At 39.3% G+C, this 11,718-nt stretch overlaps 1 non-coding gene across 1 annotated transcript; it reads left to right on the forward strand.

Moving 5' to 3' along the window:
• Window positions 1–3,283: 3,283 nt before the first annotated feature.
• On the forward strand, window positions 3,284–3,453 carry LOC123462008. The gene has a single exon (XR_006638043.1). It is a non-coding gene; the product is annotated as a U1 spliceosomal RNA (small nuclear RNA).
• The last annotated feature ends 8,265 nt before the right edge of the window (window positions 3,454–11,718 follow it).

Below are 11,718 nucleotides of genomic sequence, written 5' to 3' on the forward strand. Positions count from 1 at the left end.
GATAGCCCCACCCTCAGCAGCAGGGAATAAATTTACTTAGAATTGCACTGGAGTTGGAGAGCTCTGAACCCGAGGACAGTGGGTAGATCAAAATCTGGAGCCACCATCTACCCTTCACTGCGGTAGAACCTGAGAACTCTGGCATTTGAGGAATAATACCAACATGATACCAAGCTGCATTCCTTTAGCTGAATGAATAGTATCAAGGGGTCTTGAAAGTTCAGAAACACATCTTCCACTTATACTGATCTCAGTGCTATTGTTGCTTCCCACAATCCCAGCACACACGTAAGTCACACCACCTCCCCATCTCCCTTCACACCCCAAAACAGCCACCTCAGAGAGTGTGACCTGAGGAGTCTTGGGAAGATGAAAATATCGGCTCAGCCTACTGACCGCAAAGCTAAGTATAGCCAGCAGAGGGCCCTAGTGTGCAAAGAAGGAAAGCTCCCCTTGTGAACACAGCTCTGGTAGACATCACATAGACCCCAGTACAGACCCAGAGCAGCATGAACCACCCACAAGTTCAGTTCTCCCCACCCCTACACGGCATCCACACACATAACTGGCAGGACCCAGAAAGAAGCTACTCCAACATCTCTTGTCCTCCCCCTCTTCTAATTCTTTTCTCCCTCTTCCTGTGTCCAGGAAGATTTATACTTTTTTATAACTTTATATGTTTTTGTATTCCCCTTCAAACTTTCATCTAACTTCATTTATGCATTTTTTCCATTTGGAGTCAATATCTTTCTTTTCCTTAGTTTCCTTTTTCTTTTTTTAGCTTTTTAAATTTGTTTATTTATTTATTTGAAAGGAAGAGAGAAAGCAGCAGATAGAGAGAATGAGAATGAATGCACCAGGGTCTTCTATCACTGTGAATGAACTCCAGGTGTTTGTGCTAGATTTACGAGGGTTCTGGTGAAATCAAACCTGGATCATCAGGCTTTGCAAGCATGTGCCTTTAACCACTGAGCAATTTCTCCAGCCATTCTTTTTAGTTTTTTTTTTTTTTTTTTTTTGAGGTAGGGTCTTACTCTAGCACAGACTGACCTGGAACTCACTCTTGTTCCAGGCTGACCTAGGACTCACAGCAATCCTCTTACCTCTATGTCAGGAGGGCTGGAATTAAAGGCATGCACTATAATACCCAACATCTTTTCTTTTTTGATCCCTGTGTTTTCTTCCCTTCCCTTCTAAATTTAATGGTATTTTGACTTTACCTCAATGGGTTTTTTCTTTTAAAATCTTATGTTTTATACTTTATTTTCTTTTTAATTTATCAAATGTTGGTCTTTAGTTTGTTCAAAGCAGCTGGAGGCCCTTGAATTTTTAAGCCAGGAAAACGTCTCTAAATAGACCATATTATAGGCCACAAATGAAATCTTATCAAGTACAAAGGAATCAAAATTATCTCTTGTGTGTTGGCAGATCATAGTACAATAAAACTAGAAATCCATAGCAAGGAAAACTACAGACACTACAAAAATACTTTAAAACTGAACAGGGCTGGAGAGATGGCTTAGTGGTTCAGCGCTTGCCTGTGAAGCCTAAGGACCGCGGTTCGAGACTCGATTCCCCAGGACCCACATTAGCCAGATGCACAAGGGGACGCATGCATCTGGAGTTCGTTTGCAGTGGCTGGAAGCCCTGCCACACCCATTCTCTCCCTCCCTCTCTCCCTCTCCCCCCCCTCTCTCTCTCTCTCTGTGTGTCACTCTCAAATAAATAAATAAAAATGAACAAAAAATTTTATTAAAAAAACTGAACAATATACTCTTGGATGTCCAGTGAGTCATTGAATAAGCCAGGGAGAAAGTTTTAAAGTTCCAGAATCAGAGCTGGGTAAGTGGCTCAGAAGGGAAATGACTTTGCCACACAAATGTGAGAACCTGAGTTCAACTCACCAGAACCCACATAAACGTGGACATGGTAGCACATGTCCTGTGATGAGATAGGAAGCACAGAAGGAATTCCAGGCCAGCTAGCATGGTGTATCAGTGGTGAGCTACGAGAGACCCTGCCTCGAACAAGCTTGACGGTGAAGACTGGCACTCGAACTTGTCCTATGAGCACACACACACTGTGGCACTTGCATACCCACACTCACACACACAAGCACACACTGTGCAATGGGCATACTCACACACACACACGAGCACACACTGTGCAATGGGCATACTCACACACACACGAGCACACACCGTGCAATGGGCATACTCACACACACACGAGCACACACTGTGGCACTTGCATACCCACACTCACACATGTGAACACACACATGCACACATCATACACACATTTTTAAAAATTTCTCAAATCAAATAAAAACTAAATCACACCTTATCAGAACCTTTGGGGTAAAGCTGTCAATTCTAAGAAGAAAGTTTATACCTATATGTATACCTAACATTTAAAACGCATTAGAAAAGTCCCAAACAAAAAACCTAGTGATTCACTTCAAAGCCCTTCTAGCAAAATAAGAACAATCCAAACTCAAAATTAGTAAATGAAAGAAATAACAAAGATCAGCGCAGAATTGAGGAAATGGATACTAGAAGCATAACACACAGAATTGATCAAAGAGTTCTTTTTAGGAAAATGTTAAGATTGACAAACCCCAGCCAAAAGAAAGGAGATCTAAATTAATAAAATTAGAGATGAAAATGGGTAGATTCATTCATATTCCAAGGAAAAAGAGGATCATTTGGGAGTACCATGAAAATTTGTATTCCAAAAGGTTATAGATTCCAGAAGAGACGAATACATTCTAAGACACATACGACCTATCAGAATTAAATTAAGAAGATGCAAACAACTTAAACAGATTGAGCAGTGAGACTGAAGTCATAACAAGCAAAGTCTAGGACCAGACAGATTTACTGTTGACTTCTCGCAAACCATTTAAGAAAAACTAACATCATCCTCCTCAAATTGTTCCATAAGTAGAAAGATAAGAAACACTACCAAACTCATTCTTTGAAGCCAGCACTGCCCTGATTCCAAAAGCAGATACGGACACAAAATAGAATGATGGACCAATTTCTATGATGAACATAAATGTTAATGTTCTTGCAAATCAGATTTACCTTGCAGGGGATATGTAATGCTCAAAAAAGTGGTTTCCAGGCTGGGCGTGGTGGTACATGCCTTTAATCCCAGAACTCAGGAAGCTAAGGTAGGAGGATTGCTATGAGTTCAAGGCCAGCCTGAAACTACATAGTGAATTTCAGGTCAGCCTGAACTAGAGTGAGACCCTACCTGAAAAAAAAAAATAATAATAAAACATAAAAGAAGGAGGAGGAGGAGGAGGAGGAGGAGAAGAAGATGGTTTCCCAGGATGAGACTTATCCATTGCACTTTGTATGTGCTGACCCCTGCCAGTTCCCCAAATGTGGAAAACTCATTTGCTTAATCTGTGGTAGTGGGGAACTGTGCTCACATTCACCCCTGAACAAAAATAATTCTTGAAAATCAAAATCAAATTCAAGAACATATTAATAACCTATGCACCATAACCAACTTGGTTTCATTTCAGGGATGAAAGATTGGTTCAACACATATGCAGATCAATAATTGTAACTCAGCGCATTAAGCACTTCAGGACAAAAATCACATGACAAAGTCCAGCAACTCTTCAGGATAAAAGCCTGTGCTGCAAGCTCAGAAGGGAAGAACAGAGTTCTGATGTTATCAGTATTTCTTTTTCCTCTTTTTGCATAGGTATTTATGGTTTGTGGTATACAGTGCATGTGCACGTCCATGTATACATGTGTGCAGGTGAATGTGCATATGTGTCTTGCATGTGTGGTTTGTGGTCTATAGTATTGTGCATGTTCATGTATGTGTGCATTCAGGTGCATGTGTGTGTGCATGTGTGTTCTTGCACATGTGGTTTGTGGTATGCAGTGTGTATGCATGTTCATTTATGTGTGTGTGCAGGTTAACGTGCATGTGTGTGCTCTTACATGAGTGGTGTGTGTGTGCACGCATGTCCATGCATATGTGTGTGAAGGTGAACATGCTTGTGTGTGTTCTTGCATGTGAAAGCCAGAGGTTTGTGTTCAGTGTCATTCTTAAAATCTCTCCATGTTATTTATTTTTTTAATATATAAATTTTAAAATATTTAATTTATTTATTTGACAACGACAGAGAGAGAGAATGGTGTGCCAGGGCTTCCAGCCACTGCAAATGAAGTCCAGATGTGTGTATCCCCTTGTGCATCTGGCTTACATGGGTCATAGAGAATCAAACCAGGATCCTTTGGCTTTGTAGGCAAATGCCTTAACCTCAAAGCCATCTCTCCAGGCCCTCCATGTTATTTTTTGAGACAGGGTCTCTCACTTAACCTAGAGCTCACCAATTCAGCTTTACTAACTAGCCAGCAAGCCCCCCCAGATCCTTGTCTCCCCAGAATTGGGATTATAAGCACTCATCCCCACACCCAGCTTTTATGTCAGTGTTGGGGATGTGCACTCAGTCCTCATGTTTGTGGGGCAAGCATCTTGCTGGATCAGCCACCTCCCCAGTCCCAGCATATGTGTGTTTTGTGGAAATTTATCTGTCCTTCTCGAAGATCACATGAGTTTTCCTCAGTTCTCTGGTTGACAAGACATTGAGAAGTGGTATATGAAGTAATGCTTAGGCAACATAAGTTCAGCAAAGATGAAAAATCCCAAAGGCAGTACTAGTTACTGCTTCATTAACTACTTATACTGACCTGAGGTTCTTTTCTTTCTTTTTTCTTAGAGAGAGAGAATTGGCATGCCAGGGCCTCATCCACTACAATCAAACTCCAGGTTCTTGTGCCACCTAGTGCACATGCAAGTTCATATAAATAAATAAAACATTTTTTTAAAGTCATATCTAATATTGACAATTGAAAATGAATATACTTAATATAAAATCTATGTCAGTCAAGTACACATGTTCTAATTGAGATTTTAAAAATAAGAACTCCAGGACCGGAGAGATGGCTTAGTGGTTAAGGCACTTGCCTGTGAAGTCTAAGGACCCATGTTTGATCTCTCTCCAGATCCCATGTAAGCCATCTCTCCGGTCCTGGTGTTTATTTGAAAGAAAGAGAGAGTGTGTGTGAGAGAGAAGTAGAAAGAGAGAATGAACACACCAGGGCTTCTAGCCACTGCAAACAAACTCCAGACACATGTGCCACCTTGCACATCTAGCTTTACTTGGGTACAGGGGAATCAAACCTAGGTCCTTTGACTTTGCAGGGATGTGCAATCTCTCCAGCCCTAGATATGACTATTCTTATTGTCTTTGGATAAACACTCAATCTGAAATAGTAGAATCAGTCTTAATTTCAAAAATAATTAAGAAGTATAAATTCTTAAACAAAAAGGTCTGCATAAAGTTATGGAAGTATGTGGGATATTATCTTTAGAGTGTGTTTGATTCAGTACCTAGCAGGCTAAAGTGACTAAGAAATAGAAAAGATTTTCATCAGGAAAATACCATAAAATTCAAATATCAAGAAAAGTCAAAGCATTACTGACAACAAAATTTTTTCTACTTATAAGTAATAGCCAATAATGATAACTAGTCTTGTCAGAACAATACGGCATCATTTTCTTTGTTAAAAAACGAGTACCAGAAGTTCTAAAAACATCTTTTTACTGACTTTTTTTTCTCCAAGGCTATGAATATGTAGAAGATGCTGGTTAAAAATTAAAGTTCTAGGGCTGGAGAGATGGCTTAGTGGTTAAGCGCTTGCCTGTGAAGCCTAAGGACCCCGGTTCGAGGCTCGGTTCCCCAGGTCCCACGTTAGCCAGATGCACAAGGGGGCGCACGCGTCTGGAGTTCGTTTGCAGAGGCTGGAAGCCCTGGCGCACCCATTCTCTCTCTCTCCCTCTATCTGTCTTTCTCTCTGTGTCTGTCACTCTCAAATAAATAAATAAATAAAATTAAAAAAAAATTAAAGTTCTAGACATACTTGGAGTCAAACTGTCTTATAATGCAATTATTAGACTCTTAAGGGCTACAGTGACCACTCACATCCATCAAAACCACAGTGGTTTGTGGGCTGTCTAAACCATTGTTGCAGAGAAGAAAACAAGATTCTGCTGCATTTGTGACCTCTCAAGGCCAACATGAATGTGACAGGTTTTTTTCATTCAATACTTCATCCAAATACAATCATCAAGGGTTTAAGATTTATAGGCATTAGAAATTTGAGCAAATTTAACTGAAGAAAGGTTGCATTTTAGATGGATATGTTGCCTTGCCTAACAACCACAAACCACAAATTGAAGTTTAAATGATAATTTTTAAAAAGCTCAGACATTTGGAAAACCACCATGGAATATGAAAATTTTGCCTACTACACAGGAGAGACATCCAGACAAATTACTTATAGTGAGAAATCATCATATCGAAGATGAACACTGAAATGTGCTGACTGAACTCTGGAATCAAACTCAACTTGAGGCTGGGGAGATAGCTTGGTGAGTAAAATGCTTGCTGTATTTTATGAGGGCACAGGTTCAGATCCCCAGTACCCATGGAAAATTCCAGGCACAGTGGCACATACCTGTAATCCCAGTGCTAGGGTAGTAGACACAGGAGACTCCCTGGGGCGTACTAGCTAGCCAGTTTAGCTGAGTCAGTGTACTCCAGATTTGGCAAGACATTCTGTCTCATAAAAATCAAGTGGTGATAACAAATGGAGATACGAAATGTCAGCCTCTACCCTCCACATGCACTTTTACACACATCCACCACACAAAGGCAAATACACATACACATGCAAAGAAACCTCTGTTTTAACGTTTGCTAGCTACATATGTTCTCAAAAAAATAAAAGCCACTCACCAGCCTGAGACTCAGTGCACTAATCTTGCAAAAATTTAATAGGCATGGTGAAACCTACCTTATAGCACAGTTGGTGGATTAAAAGAAATAATGCATATTCTGGATATATCATGAAAACTGGCATAGTGACACAATTTCGTTATGATTGTGTTTCTTTAAATATGTGACTTTGCCTGTAAATTACACACTTGTCCACCATATTGATAAAACCAAAACAAAATACTGGTCAACAAAGGTTTGGGTAAGTTAAGAAGAGTTTCAAGGGCTGGAGAAATAGCTCAATAGTTAAAGCTGATTGCTTTGAAAAGCCTGTTGGCCCATTTTCAAACCCCAGTATCCATGTAAAGCCAGATGCAAAAAATGATGTATGCATGTGGATTTTTTTTTACAATAACAGAAGGCCCTGGTATACCCATTCCCCCCTCTCTCTCTCCAAATAAATAAATAAAAATATTTTTAAAAAGAGTTTTGAAATATGGCTTTTAGCACTCTGCCCCGATCCTGTGCACACCAGTCCCAGTACCACTAGATAGAATCCAGCATGAAGCACAAGTGACTTAGCTTCCAATTTCATTTGCTTCTTTGTCTTAAAGATGAAAATCCGTATGTAATTTTTTAAATATTATGGCAGTTCTTCTGTCATCACTATGTTCAGAAATATTCATTCATCTCCCCATATACACTTTTATTGTATCACTATCCTTTTTCAATGTACAATAATCCAAATGAGCATCTTGTACAGTGGATACAAAACCCATATTGTTTCAGGTTGGCACATTCACACAATCTATCGATTGTATACAAATAGTCTAATAGAAGATGCTGAAATTGATGCTGCAAAGCTTGCTTTACTCGCTTCTATTCCCCTAAAGCTAAAATCCAATCACTGTGCATCATAGAATATATTTGACTGCTATGATTATGTTGTCCATAACCTCAATACCACCATCAAACCCTTGATTATCTATGTGCGTGCTCTTGCTCTCGATCTCTCCCTCTCTCTCTCTCTCTCTCTCTCTCTCTCTCTCTCTCCCTCCCTCCCTCCCTCCTTCCCTCTCTCCCTTCATAATAACTTCCTGTTAAATGTTTTCTATTCACCTTGAACATTTTCTACTACGACCTATTCTGTTCTTCTCAAGAAGTAAGCCTATTTTATTGTACAAAGAAAATCACAACACAGGAACTCTCTGAGCTCCTATTCACCAGAGCATTTGTATCCACAACGATTATTTCATTCTTCTCTCCCACCTCAATGAAAGAAGGTGTCTTTTGCATGAACTGAGCCTAAATTCCACACTGTGTCCTATGCCCTACTATTTACCAATGTTTCAATCACAAATTAAAATACAAATGAAAGAAAATACAAAATGATAGTGGCTGAAATGAGTAGAAATTTATTCCTCTTGTGAAATTACTAAGCCCTTATGCAATTAAATTGGGGCTAAATCATCACATATATGGCTCCTTCTCTGCTATTATCAACCTGGCCTTCAACCTTACAGTCCAAGATGACTACAGATACTACAGCTGACATGCATGTGCTCCAGTCAACACTCCGTCCGTCTTTCCTCCCTCTGGCCACACTAATCACAGGAAATGCAAGGAAAACAACCAATTGTGTCTCACTGTGAAAAATCATATGCCTAGCTAATTATCAGGGGAAGTCACTAGTAGGGAATAGAAACTGAGGGATAGGAAATGGCCACATTATAGTCCTCTCTTGTCTTCTCATACTCTTGCCTACATTTTCTAGCACTGCTTCTCTATTGAGTCTTCCCTTAAGAAAAGAAGTATGAGGGGCTGGAGAGATGGCCTAGTGGTTAAGACGTTTGCCTGCAAAGCTAAAGGATCCCAGTTCGATTCTCCAGAACCCACGTAAACCAGATGTACAAGGGGGTGCATGCATCTGGAATTCATCTGCAGTGGCTGGAGGCCCTGGTGTGCCCATTCTCTCTCTCAATCTCTCTCTCTGTCTGTCTGTCTCTCCCTCTCCCTTTCTCTCTCTCTCTCAAATAAATAAAATATATTTTTTTAAAAAGACACATGAGTAACGGTGACACATTTGAAAGTGGCTATATTAATTATTCCCCCCCCCCCTGCAAGCACTTCAGCTATCTGGGTTTGCTGTTCTCCGATGATGAGTTCATTTCTCCACTCTCTTAGATCTAAATTGGTTGGACTGCTTTAAAACAGAATCCTGCCAAGGTAGCACGTGCTGGTATCAAACATAGCCCTTTACCATCCACAGAACTGTGAGCTGTATTTCAGAACAGGTGGTTCTGCTCACAAGAGAGGCTACATGGAGGAAAAGCAGCTCAAGCGCCCAGCCCAAATAAACCTTCAAATGAGTCCACTGTCCTCCTCTATTCAGTTACAAGCACACAAGACACCCCGGCTATGGACTGTCCCGATGATTCCAGCCACTCCACAAACTAAGAAAGAGAAAAGAATTGTGGCATGTAATTTCTCAGGGTCGGTTTCAGCTGACACTTCCAGGTTAGTCCATCACAGCAGGGAAGACATGGCAGCAAGGGCTTGGAGCACCTGCTCACACTCAACACACGGTAAGGAAGCATGGAATGATGTCTGCTCCTTTGTGGGTAAAATTAGATACATTAAATGTATGGGTTCTTTTTTACATGACAATTGATCCCAAATTAAATAATTAATTTGGTAAAATAATATATTCCATATTTGTGATTAATATTGCAACAGACTTCAAATATTTTCAACTGTGTAAAAAATATGATGGGTGCTAAAGAGTATTAGTGACATCCTAGATATAATAAAAGCTCATGTCCTCAACAAAACTTCATGTAACTCGGGATTGCCTTGAGCTCATTATATAGCTGAGGATGGCTTCCATCCATGTCTCCTTGTTCTCCTATCCAGTATTTCCTCCAAAGGCTCTCGCCAACCACAGTTGCTAGACTGTTGGGTTGTGCAGATGCATTTTCCTGCCCATTCCCCCAGTGGCCGCCAGATCGGCTGCACCAGCTTATGTTCCATCCACGTGTTAAGGGTTCCTCACTTCCAAGGTCAGACAGCCCTTGACATTATACAACTTCCTCACTGTTGCCATCCTCATATATAAAGCTTTGATTTGTAATTATCCATATCAAGTTTTGTTTCCTAACCTTTTTAATTTTCCTGTTCTTTTAATTCTCTTTATACCTTTCTTCATTAGATTCTCTAAGGGGTTTTACAGTTAATTTGTGGGTTACCCAATATACTAACTTTTAATATATATTTTTTTTTATTTATTTATTTGAGAGAGAGAGAGGCAGACAAATAATGGGTGCATCAGGGCCTCCAGCCACTGCAAACAAACTCCAGACACATGCACCACCTTGTGCATCTGGCTTACATGGGTCCTGGGGAATCGAACTGAGGTCCTTTGGCTTTGCAGGCAAATGCCTTAGCCACTAAGCCATCTCTCCAGCTCCCAATATACTAACTTTTGATTGATGGTTCACATTCCAAATATCTTCTCCTAGCCTGTTTATAGTGTCCTACACAAAACAAATGTTTGATTTTGTGTGACCAGTTTCGCATTTTTTCCTCTATGCTTAATGCTTTTGTAATATTATTTTAAAAATTGTTTTCCATCATATTATTGAAAAGATATTCTCTAAGGTAGAGTTATATTTAGCCTTATAGTTTTTTGCCTTTTCATTTTATATTCCAATGTGACATTACTTTATATATGCTATAAGTGTGAGGACCATTTTGTTCCTTCCAAATATTTGGCCACTTTCAACAATAATGTTCATTAAATAATATACCATTTCTTCAATGAGCTCACCAAGTTATTACACACATGAATTTGTTCTAAATTTTATTCTACTTGTATTAAAATATAATTACTATTGGACATTATCAGTACCTATATCACACTGAATTACCATAGCTTGATAATATATTAAGACAGCTAACCCAGACACCAAAGAGTCTGGTAAGATGTTTCCTAATTTCCCCATTTTGCTCTTCATTGAAAGAATTATTTTAGATATTTATAGATTTTTATGTTTCCAATTTACTTCTGATGTATCTGTTTTATTTTGCACACATAATTCATAAGTTAGGAATAGCATATCTTTTATAATTTTAAATCTTCCCTCCACACTCAAATTCCTCTCAGCCTCCTCAGGTCTTCTTTTGTATCTTTCAAAAACATTTTAAGTATTTGTCACAGAATTTTCCATTTTTAGCAGCTCTTAGATACTGCATGGATTTTGTTTCTGCTATTATATACAGAACACAGTAGTCTATTACACTTTTTAATTGGCTACTCATACAAAAGAATTCTATTGATTTTTTTCACTTATTGATTTGTGCTCAGCACACAGACTGAGCTCTTTGCTAGTGTGTCTGCTGATTCTCTTGTGTTTGCTGTGTAGTAATTAAATCCTCTGTCCCTACTGTCTATTCCCTTTATTTCTTTTACTTCTCACATTTCAGTGGCCAGGACATTCTGTCACTTGTCAAACAGAAGGGTCATTGTAGGCATTCTTACTGCCCTTAAAGGGAAGGCTTCTAGAGTTTCTCCATTCACTGTGATGCTTGAACAATTTTACCAGAGCTTCCACTTAGGTATAATAGTGTGTTTATTAATAAAGAAATTGAAAATCACACTTAGAGTCAGAATTTCTGGCCAACATAGCACTGAGCTCCAAACTAAACTAAAAACCTGAACACATTTTTTCCAATTTAAGACACTGATAATTGTGCTTTTGTACCCTGGGTTTTCTCATTTTCTATTGCCAAATTTTGACCTAGAGAATATAATGTAACAGTGCTAGTAGTCCTTCTTAAAAAATGATTAGACAACTTACGGTTTGAGCTATAGATACACAAGTTTTGTGCAAACACATATGAAGTATCTG

This window comes from Jaculus jaculus, chromosome 6, assembly GCF_020740685.1.
Source record: "Jaculus jaculus isolate mJacJac1 chromosome 6, mJacJac1.mat.Y.cur, whole genome shotgun sequence".
In the NCBI taxonomy this organism is placed as follows: Eukaryota; Metazoa; Chordata; class Mammalia; order Rodentia; family Dipodidae; genus Jaculus; species Jaculus jaculus.